The sequence below is a fragment of the Scyliorhinus canicula genome, chromosome 5 (genome assembly GCF_902713615.1).
Source record: "Scyliorhinus canicula chromosome 5, sScyCan1.1, whole genome shotgun sequence".
In the NCBI taxonomy this organism is placed as follows: Eukaryota; Metazoa; Chordata; class Chondrichthyes; order Carcharhiniformes; family Scyliorhinidae; genus Scyliorhinus; species Scyliorhinus canicula.
Window position 1 is genome coordinate 196263916 of NC_052150.1, and position 11025 is coordinate 196274940.

Here is an 11025-nt window from a genome sequence, read left to right on the forward strand (position 1 = left end):
GTCTACTCCCTCTAGGGGTTTTTCATGGGCATCCCAGGGAGTCCTCATTGGCCGACCATAGACTATCTCTGCAGCTGACAGTCCGGTCCGCGAATGGGGAGTCACTTGCATGTGAAACAGTGCCAAGGGTAATACATTTAGCCAATTTAACCCAGTTTCTTCAGTTAATTTAGATAATTTTTATTTTAAAGTCCCGTTGGCTCTTTCCACAATTCCTGGTGCCTGCGGGTGATACGCGCAGTGCAGTTGCTGTTTAATTATGAGTACTTCGTACAATTCAGTATTGAACTGAGCTACAAAATGTGGTCCATTGTCTGAGCTCACCATTTTTGGTACCCCAAAACGAGGAATGACTTCCGTTAACAACAACTTCACTACCGTATATGCCATACAATTAGTGGTGGGGAAGGCTTCAATCCATTTACTAAACACATTGATTATTACTAAACAATATTTATAGCACTGTGCTTTTGGCAATTCGATAAAATCAAGCTGTATACAGGCAAAAGGGCCATCTGGCAAGGGAGTGGTTCCTGGAGGGCATTTAATACCTTTACCCTTATTATGTTTCATGCAAATGACGCATCGATCCTGCCGCGTTTGCGCTGCTGTAGTCAAATCTGGATGCCACCAAGTTTTTAGGAGTAGCTGCACCATTCCCTCCTTGCCAAGATGGGTACAAGAATGCAAATAATCAACAAGTACCGGCAATAAAGAATTCGGAATGCAAGCTTCACCAAAGGGAGTAAGCCAGAGGTCTCGTGTCAAGGAGTGCGAACACCTCATTGACTTCCATAGTGCTTGCTCGGAATCAGAGGCATCCCTCTGTAAATTTTGAACCTCAGTTATCTCTGCCATGCCCTTCATTCCTAATGCAGGTACCTGGTTTAGAGTCTGATTAGCCCCACTGGGAACAATTAAAGAGGTTGATGAAGCTGCAGCTTTAGCAACTAAATCAGCACAGGCATTCCCTAATTGAACAGGAGTGTCCACCTTCATGTGCGCAACACATTTAATAATTGCCAATTGACGGGGAGGCTGAATAGCATTGAGGAGATTTTTAACCCAAAGAGCATTTTGAATGGGAGTTCCCGCAGAGGTGAGAAAGCTTCGCTGTTGCCAGAGGCGGCCGAAATCATGGGTCACGCCAAAGGCATACCTAGAATCAGTGTAAACATTAGTACTTTTATCTGTGGCCAAAATACATGCTCGAGTAAGGGCGAATAGCTCGGCTTTTTGTGCAGAGACAGGGGTCTGGAAGGCTGCTGCTTCTTGCACGTCAGTGTCGGTTACCACGGCATATCCTGACTGTGAGATGCCAGTGAGCGAAATGGAGGAACTGCCATCAACATAAAAAATTAGATCTGGATTATCAATAGGCGGGTCCGTTAAATCCGGGCGAGGCGCAGTAAGGAAGTGATTCCGAAGCAAACAATCGTGTGGCGGGTCCGCAAGGTTATCGGGGGGCTGTACGAGGAACACAGCAGGATTTAAGGTAGAACAGTAATGAAAAGAGAGGTAGGGGTTTTGCAATAGCGCGCTTGAGTCAGATGCTGGGTTTGCTGAGACGTTAGGAGAGCCACAATAGAGTGCGAGGTATGCACTTGTACTGGCTGGTGAAGGGTCAGATTACAGGCTGCCTGTGCTACAAATGGACAGCCGTAAGAATATGGGTGCAGGGAGGTAGACCGCAAGCTACAGGATCTTATTTCGTAGAATAGCAGGTGACCGGGCGATGCCGGTCACCGTGGGCGAAATTCTCCGCCCCCCACGACGGGTGGGAGAATAGCGGGAGGGCCTTCCCGACATTTGTGCCGCCCTCCCGCTATTCTCCCCCCCCCCCCCCCCCCCGCCGAAGTCCCGACCCGAATCGCTGCCGCCGTTTTTTTACAGCCGGCAGCGATTCTCAGCTGTTAGATGGGCCGAAGTCCCAGCCCTTTCCGCCGTTTTTACGAACGGCAAACACACCTGGTCTTGCCGTTCGTAAAACCGGCGTCACAAACTCGCTATTAATAACCATGGCACCGATTGGCACGGCCGTACCACGGCCGTGCCAAGGGTGCCATGGGCCCGCGATCGGTGGGCACCGATCGCGGGCAGCGGGCCCGATGCCCGCGCACTACTTGTCCTTTCGCCGCCCCACAGTATCCATTTGCGGGGCGGCTGAGGGGCAACCCGGCCCGCGCATGCGCAGGTTTCGCGCAAAAACGCGATGACGTCTTCCAAACTGCGCATGCGCGGCTGACGTCATATGACGCGTCAGCCGGCGCTAACTCCGGCAAGCGGGCTTAACGATTTTCGTTAAGCCCGTCTTGTCGGAGCCTACGGCGTCGGGCTGCTAGCCCCGACCGGGGACCAGAATCGGTCCCCCGTCGGGAAGGGGCAGCTTTACGATTTCTCCCGTTTTGGGAGAATCTCGCCCCGTGTTCTTGTGTAAGAACACCAGTGGCACATTTATCAAGAACATTAACGTACAGCTGAAAGGATCTGTCATACATAGGTCGTCCTAGCGCTGGGGCGGTAGCAAGGGCGTTTTTTCAGAGTAATGAAAGATTGCTTTCCTGAATCAGGTAGTTCAAACTTAAGAGGAGCATTTTGAGAGGAGTACGGAGTTAAAACTTTAGTATGTACAGTAACATTCGGAATCCATTGTCTGCAAAAGTTCACCAATCCTAAAAAAGCTTGCACCTGCTTGGGCGATGTAGGAAATGGGGTCTGCAGTATAGGAGTAATGCGTTCCTGAGTAAGGGAGCGATCCGTTGCACTTATTAGGACCCCTAAAAATTTGACCTGCTGTTGGCCTTGATGAACTTTAGCGGGCGGGATTACATAACCCCACGAATGGAGACGGGTGAGCAGGTAAACGGTGTCACGCTGGTTAGCGATGGAATCAGGGATGGCAAGGAGTAAGTCATCAACATATTGGATGATGGTGGAGCCACCAGGAGGTGCTAATGTTGCTAACTGGGAGTGCAATGCCTGTGAGAAAAGGGTTGGAGAATGAATGAAGCCCTGTGGGAGCCTAGTCCAAGTGTATTGGTTGCCCTTAAATGTAAAGGCAAACAAGTATTGCGATTCAGGGACAAGGGGTATCGTAAAAAGGACATGCTGTAAATCAACAAGGGTGAAAATAGTCGCTTCCGGTGGGACATTACTAAGTATTGTCGCCGGGTTTGGGACAATAGGATGTAAGGGTTCCACTATTTGATTAATACGTCGGAGGTCTTGGACCAAACGCCATTCGGATGGTCTTCCTATCTTAGGAACTGGAAGAATCGGGGTGTTACAGGGCGATTGGCATGGTATCAAAATTCCCTGTTGAAGGAACGATTGAATCATAACCGAGACTCCTTCTTCAGCCTCGGGGCGCAAAGGGTACTGTAAAATCGAGGGCAAGGGCATGTGAGGTTAACTTTAATAACAACGGGAGGGACATTAGTGAGACCAACTTCGTGTTTGGAGGCCGCCCATAAATCTGCGGGTAGTTCAGAAGTCGTAGATTGGACTGAACGATGGTGGTTCAGTGTGCCAATGAGGACAAATGGGCGATGAAACTATTCTAAAGTGCCTGCGGGTAAGGTTTGACTTCCATTAAGAAAAGGATCAGCTTGTCCTCGTAGTGCAGCTGCCAGAAATCCCAAGGACTTGGCACTGTAGCCTTCGTTGACAGATAGGGTCACATGGGGTGACACAAGTCTCGACTGACGCCAGAGGCCGTGGGGTAAATCGACAAGAAAGGCAGACCCTTATTTTCCCTTAGCGAGGCCAACAAAGGAAAAGGATTGTAGAGAACCGAGGGCGTCTTGGTAAATAGTCTCCAAACCAGGCGAGCATCCTGTATGATCGTAGCAAAGAGTGACATGTGGACAGGGAATATCTAAGGAAGGTGAAAAGTGTGAGGGATCAAAATCAATCGACCACCACTCTGGAGTAGTGAATAGGGGGAAGTTCCGAAGCTGGGCTTGTGGGATAGGTGATATAGTAATGCCATTATCGAGGCAAACTATCTCCACCTGTAAGGGTCACAGCAAATCACGTCCGGCCAGGTTGACACCGAGGACGTGAGTAACCGTGAAAGGAATGCAACATTCCCGGCCCTCAAATTGAACTGAGAGTGGCTTCGTAAGTGGGTAAACAGCACCTTCCCCCATGAAACCAGCAAGTTCCACATGCTTATCTGAAAGGGGAAAGCTATGGTTCTGAATTAATGTCCAGTCCAATGTAGAATAAGTAGCACCTGTGTCAATCAAAAAGGAGATGGGCACGCCTTCTATGTAAATCGTTGCTGTGGGCTCGTCAGAGTGGTCCGCTGAAAGGACGGGAAAGTTCGATCGGGCTAGTCAATAGGGGTTGGAGACAGTGAAGGGTGTCTGCCGACGGGGTGGAAATCTACCTTGTCGTCGGGGTGATGGGCAATCCCTAGCGTAGTGGCCTGGCCGTTGGCAGTTGAAGCAAGTGACATCGTATTTATAAATTGTATGCGTGCTCATACCAAGCTGTGCAATGGGTCACTATATTCTCTCATCTGGACTCTATCAGGTGTTTTAATAGCTGTGCCCAAGGGTCATTAATCTTTTGTAAGACTTCCTGCAGTTTTTAGTTTTTTTTTTAACAGTGGTATTCTAAGGGTTAACGTTCAGCAGCCAGTATAGAACACAGACACAGAACACAGAATTAAATTTTGCAGCTGGTGAGCTCGTATTTGAGACAGTTCTATAAACATTCCATTATCAGTGCAATGTATTACCGCTCCTAATTTGCAGAGTGTCTGTCTGCCTAATAGGGTCAGGTGTCGCTAGTTGCGGTACATCCTTCCTGGGAGGGGGCTATGAATAGTACATATTTAAGTCAATTTCCAATGATTGATTTTATAGGCATTGGCTATTCTTAGAGACGTATATTTTTTGTTTGTCAATTCTAAAAGGTCAACTGTCTGCTGAAATGGTTAATGTTTCCTACAGAATCTAAGGGGCGGAGAACTTGGAGTGATACCATTTACGTCTTTTCACATAATCTAAAAACGTATTCATATTCAATTACTTTTATTCGTAAAGGCACTGTGAAAGGCACTTTCTTTTAAACTGATATAGTGGGAATTAAACAACTTTGAAGAGATACAGCTTGGGAACATTTGCAAGAGGAAATATGAATGTTTTACCCTTAGTTTAAAAACAATTCAAGTACGCATTTTGTTGTCCTTGAGAAGAACCACTTTTTATCATAATAAGGCCAGTACAACATACCAAGCAGTATTTAGTTTACATTATCTGACTTACTAAATTTCGCTCAAAAGCAGTGTTAAAATATAGGCAATATTCCCAGCATGCTTCTAAATTGGTAACTCATTAACTTCCCTTCCACAATTCCCTTCTTGTGGATCTTTTAATCAACACCTTTTAGTAAATTATCATGTCCTCCGTAAGGAAGGGTGGTTTATAATGTGTGGAGAACGGACGTATGACAGTTCCCTGTGTGTTATAAGCCTGGCAGCAAGGAGGCAAGGTGGCTAGGGCTGTTCTCCCGTGTCAGTACAATAAAAATATCTTGCACAACTTGGGGCGGTTGCACTGACGGAGCGGGGAGTGCGGGACATAGGGGAGATCTAGGGGTCAACTCCTCCTCCTCTTCCGTATCGCCTGAATAGGGAAACATCGGCATGCCAGAGCAACTGGGAGGATCCTCCTTTCGTTTATTCTGACGGGCTAGCCCTACCTTCCTGGTGAGAGGAGGTTTCTTATTGCCGAATTGCGGTTTAGTGTTTTGACTGTTTTCTATCCCAAAGCTCACATTACAATTTTAAAGTTTCCCAATTTTTGGCTTCATCATCCACACAATCATCAATTCCTTTTCTGCGGGCTTTATCTCTCCAACTCATTAATATTGATTGTTCGTTGCGTTAAGTGGACTGTTTTTTCCACTGTGAAATTAAAGAATTCCATTTGAAGCCGGCGTTTCTCTGCCAAATAACTTTTTCAGCAACAATGCAATTATTGTAGTTCCAAGTGCCCCCTAGTGGCCAAATATCGTTACCCAATTTATTTTTCAGCGCTGCAGATAATCTCCGGAAATTAGGTTCTTGAGAAGGGTTTTCGGAACACATAAAAAACTAGAGGGGAATTGCCCCCGGTTTTGTCTAAACTCTGTCCCATAATGCCAGTAAAATGTGCCCCTGGGAAGAAATGTTCAAAAAACATCCCTGGTACCAAATCAAATTGCAGGGTCCCTGACCCACCTGAGATCACATGTAGTCCTTCAATCTCCACATACCAGTCACAGCGCCACAGCAATCCATGGTGATATATGCGGGTCTTCATTCAGCACTGCAATGGTTGTGGCCTGATCAATGGAGGAGATGCTGCCCCATCAAAATTGGCGTGAAAAAAACTTCTAGATGGAGACAACTGCTGCTCACCCCCTGCCTCTAGGACCAGTGGGTCTCCCTGATAAATCGGCGAGGTTCCAAGAGCTGGGTGGGCCACCAAACTCTCAGTTCCCCTGTCACTCTGGGCCTGATTCCCTGACCTCAGAGCTAGAGGAATGGTTTGTGACGTTTTGGGTATGCTGGGTCTGCGAGGACTGCGTTTACCATAGCAGTGAGAGAGACAGGCTTCCAACACTTGGAGAAATGCAACTCGATTTTATTGAACTCTAAACTATTAAACATGCTTTAACTGTGGGTTGACACTATGCTGAGTTGACTGGAGACCTGAGGCTAACCTGACCAGACAATCTTACTACCACATGGTGCATGTTCTAGTTGTTGCTCACAGGCTCTGACTGTCTCAGAGGCTGCATCCCACTAGAGCCCTCTGGCTTTATAGTGGCCGTGTCCTGTCTGGTGATTGGCTGCTGTGCTCTGTGTGTTCATTGGTCATCCTGTGTGTCATTCAATATCTATCTGTGCACCATCATATACTTGTGTGTATATTATGACAGTTTGTAGGTCAGAGCACATTCTGACAATTGCCTCTGCAATGCGCTTGTTTTGCTCCTCCGGAATTTAGTGCGAATTAAAAACTGGTGTGAAAATGGAAGAAGGAATTAATCCTGAAATAAATGCCCAAGATGAAATACACTTTAAAAACAGAGACCAACCACTGGCCTGACTTTGAGAAGAATGTATCAGAATGAGTCCTCAAACCATCTCATAGTTATCAGAAATGCACTTAAGCGGACAATGAAACCCTGAGTCCAGCAAAGATTTTGGAGCAACAGCTTGTTGGGGGAACTGCTTTAAGGAACAAGAATGCCCATTCTTGCGGCAGAAGGTCAGGATCGCTCAGAGAATATCAAAGCATCGAACGCAAAGAGGCAAGAGTCCAGTGCCCTTTGGTCCTTTCAACTTTTCAACACTCTGCACTTCTGGCCAGGTCTTCTGAACCAGATTTCTAAAAAAATGCAGAGCATACAGTCCACCATCACTATAGCTGCGGGGGAGAACCAGGTACACCCACTTGTCTGATGCTAGCAGCGTAAGACAAGTTTAAATGTTCAGTGTGAAGGTTAGCGAAGGGGTGAATGGATCAATGTTAGTGGATGGGCAGGGGGGTGGGGTAGCTGAGGCGGTGGGTGGCTGAGGTGGTAGGTGGATAGCCTGAGATATAGGCGGGATGGCTAGTGGTCGAGCTGATATGTGAGAGGTGGCAAGGTGGGTGGCAGGTGAATGAGGGTAGGGTGGCAGGGATTAGTGTGGCAGGTGAGAAAGGTGGCAGATGGATAATGTAGCAGCGGATGGGTAACATGGTAGGTGGGGAGGATATAGGTGGGAGGGTGGCTGATAGCTCTGAGCTTTGTACATCGTGACCAACACATGGAATCAACATCTTAATGGAGCGATGGTGGAGAAAACCCAGGATAATGTTGGAAAACAATAAAAAGCTTTCGGGTTTTTCTGGATGGATCATCTGAATGACCCAACTTATCCATAATTGACATCTGATCATGCTGATTCTAAAACAAGGTGTAAGGTAGCTTCAGTTATCTGTGGGAGTACAGATCGTGATACCAGCAGAATGATTGCACAATGCACAGGAAGCTGGAAAGAAAACAGAACCAGATTCCAAATTCATGTCATTCGGTTAGCCCACCTAATGCTATATTCCCATAATATATACTTCAGGATGGAGTTTCACTATGAACTTGTGTCATGTTTAACTTTTTTTCAGAACACCCCTATCCCAGTCCCAAGTTGCAATATCTGGCATCATGCCATTTGGAATGCCAGTTTCATTCTATATTTCCCTTTGCATTTCAGTGCTAAATGTGAATCAAGCCTTTCTGTTTTAGGTTTCATTTCAGTGGAACTGAAAGTTGCTGTTCTGAAACAAATATGGATGCATTCAATAATACCGGTCCCATTACTTACATGGTCCCTCTTATCCTGGACAGCACCTATATCAGGTGAATGACACCAACCATTTTGTCATGGCGGTGTGCATCAATTACGTTTTGGACACTAGGGAAATGAGGAATATGAGGATAGTGTCGAGCTGAGGTAGAAGACAAGCAACGACCGCACTGAGTGGCAGATCAGGCTTGACAGACTTTCTGGTCTATTCCGGAACTTACTTCTTATGTCCCCATTTTTTTATGCACTTAAACCACATTGTGCACGCTGGCTAATTTTGGCGGGTCAAGCAGCTGTTTGCATTTAAAACAAACAAATGCTGAAATGAAGATTTGAAATGTTGTTCCTGTTGTGAAAACCACCTGTAACATTTATTGTTTGAGGAGAAATGATCGTTTGTTCAAGCATTGGCAATGTTTCATAATGCATCGCTGTATGAACTCCTCTGTTGGCGAAGCCTCTGTTTCTGTTAATTCACATTTGTCTATCATTCTTCAGAATTTGACTCCAGTGCCCACTTCAAGAACTCAAGAATTAGGAGAAGGAGCGGACCATTCGGCCCCTCAAGCAGGCTCCACCGTTCAATAAGATCATGGCTGATCGGATTGAGGCCTCGACTCCGATTTTCTGTTTGACACCCCCCCCCCCCCCCGCCACCCCCCCCCCCCCCCCCCCCCCGCTGCCATAACTCCCATTTATTCTCTTGTCGATTTGTCTCAAAAGTAAACAAATTTAACTTATTAACTCACTCATCCTGTTGATTTCCATAGTGCTTGTATTACTGGAGGTTTAGCTGAGAATTCCAGAGCGGCTTTACAGCTGATGCCACCGCTGCCAATTTTAGAGCGATGAAAATTGGAGATGTTCAAGAGGCCAGCGTTAGAGGAGAGCAGATACCTTGGAGGTTTAGGGTTGGAGGGGATTATAGAGGTTGGGATGAGTGAAGCCAGGGAAAACATGTGGAAACAAGGGCGAGAATTTTAAAGTTGATGGGTAGCTGGATGGGGAATGCAGGTCAGTTAGTACAGGAAAATGAACTTGGGCATGGGTAAGAACATGGGCAGTAGAGTGTTGGGTGAGCTCAAGTTCACGGAATGTTGAATGTTGGAGGCCAGCCTCGAGTGCATTGGGATAGTCAGGTTTAAGGGTAATAAGTGCATGGTGAGCTGAGTTTGGGCCTGAATTAGGTGAAGTTACAGAGGGGGAAATCCACAATCTGTGTGATGGTGCTAGCATCTGGTCAGAAGTTCATCTTGGGGTCAATTATGACATCAAGGTTATCATGGAATTATAGAATCCCTATAATGCAGAAGGAGGCCATTTGTCCCATCGAGTCTGCACCGGCCCTTGGAAAGAACACCCAACTTTAGCCTATACCTTCATCCTATCCCCGTAACCCAGTAACCCCCGCCTAACCTTTTGGACACTAAGGGGCAATTGAGCACAACTAATCCACCTAACCTGCACATCTTTGACTGTGGGAGGAAACCGGCGTACCCTGAGGAAACCCATGCAGACCCGGGGAGAAAGTGCAAACTCCACACAGTCACCCGAGGCTGGTATTGAACCCGGGTCCCTGAAGCAGTGAGACAACAGCGCTAACCACGGTGCCACCCTGCCGCCCATGAACACTCTATTTCAGCTCTATTATCAATGCTCTATTTCAGCTTCAGATGATTGCCAGAGAGAGGAGTGGAGTTAGTGGCAAGGTAACAGAGTTTGCAACAGGAGAATGAAGGCAATCCAGTCAGTCTTACCAATATTTAGTTGGGGGAAATACCTGCTCATTCATTAGTGGATGTCAGGCAATCAGTCTGACAATATAGGGCAGTGGAGGTGTTGAGTGAGGTGGCGCTAAGAACATCAGAGCATAAGAGATAGACCATTCAGCCTGTCAGGAGATGATGGCATAGTTGTAATGTCACTCGACTAATAAGCCAGAGGCCGAGGCTAATTTCCTGTGGATATGGGTTCAAATCCTGCTATGGCAGCTGGTGGAATTTGAATTCAATTAATTAATAAACCCAGGTGATTAATTAAAAGGATGCAAACTGAGCAATGGCTGTTAAGGATAGGCAAAAAAAACACCAGCCTTGTCAGTGATGTCCACATCCCACAAAATTATTTTCAAAAACCTCCTCTGCCATTTGATATGATTGTGGCTAATCTTTTGCTTCAATTCTGCTTTCCTGCCTGCTCCCCATACCCCAGAGTAAAAATATGCCCATCCAAGGCATACATTTCAAAAATTTGTTCTTGGGAGGTGGGCATCGCTGGCTGGGCTAGCATTTGTTGCCCATTCCTAATTGCCCATGAACTGAGTGGCTTGGCTAGGCCATTTTAGACAGGAGACAACTGCATCACTGTGTGCGTCTGGAGTCACATGTAGGCCAGACCAGGTAAGGAAGGCAGATTTCTTCCCTAAAGGGCATTAATGAAACTGGTGGGTTTTTTACAACAATAAGCAATGGCTTCAGGGTCATCCTTAGACTTTTAATTGCTGATATTTATTGAATTCAAATTTCACCATCTGCCATGGCGGGATTCGAAAGCCTGGACCCTGGGTCTCTGGATTACTAGTCGAGTGACAATACCACTACACCACTGCCTCCCACTCCATGGATGTTGGAGCATCCACAACCTCTGAGGTAAAGAATTCCAAAGATCCACAACACCTT